The following is a 399-nucleotide window of genomic DNA, read 5'->3' on the forward strand; positions in this document are numbered from 1 at the left end:
TCACTGCAACCTCTGCCTCCCGGGTTCAAGAGATTCTCCTGCCTCAGCCTCCCAAGTAGCTGGGATCACAGGCAGGTGCCACCTGCTCCTCTGCTCTAAGAAAGCCTTATTCTTTTAGGATGTAAAGCATGGGCTCCGGATCCCAGCTGTCTAAACTTGAAATCCGGCTCTGCCACTTCCTGAACATGTGCCCTTGCAGGAGTTGCTTAGTGTGCCTCAGCGTTTCCATCTGTCAAATGGAGATGGTATTAGTCTGTACTTGAGAGTAAGGATTTTAAAAGTTCATGTAGGGGCTGGGTGCGGTGGCTCATGCCTGTAATCCCAGCACTTTGTTTTGTTTTGTTTTGTTTTGTTTTGAGACGGAGTCTCGCTCTGTCGCCCAGGCTGGAGTGCAGTGGC

Source organism: Colobus angolensis, unplaced genomic scaffold (assembly GCF_000951035.1).
Source record: "Colobus angolensis palliatus isolate OR3802 unplaced genomic scaffold, Cang.pa_1.0 Scaffold539, whole genome shotgun sequence".
In the NCBI taxonomy this organism is placed as follows: Eukaryota; Metazoa; Chordata; class Mammalia; order Primates; family Cercopithecidae; genus Colobus; species Colobus angolensis.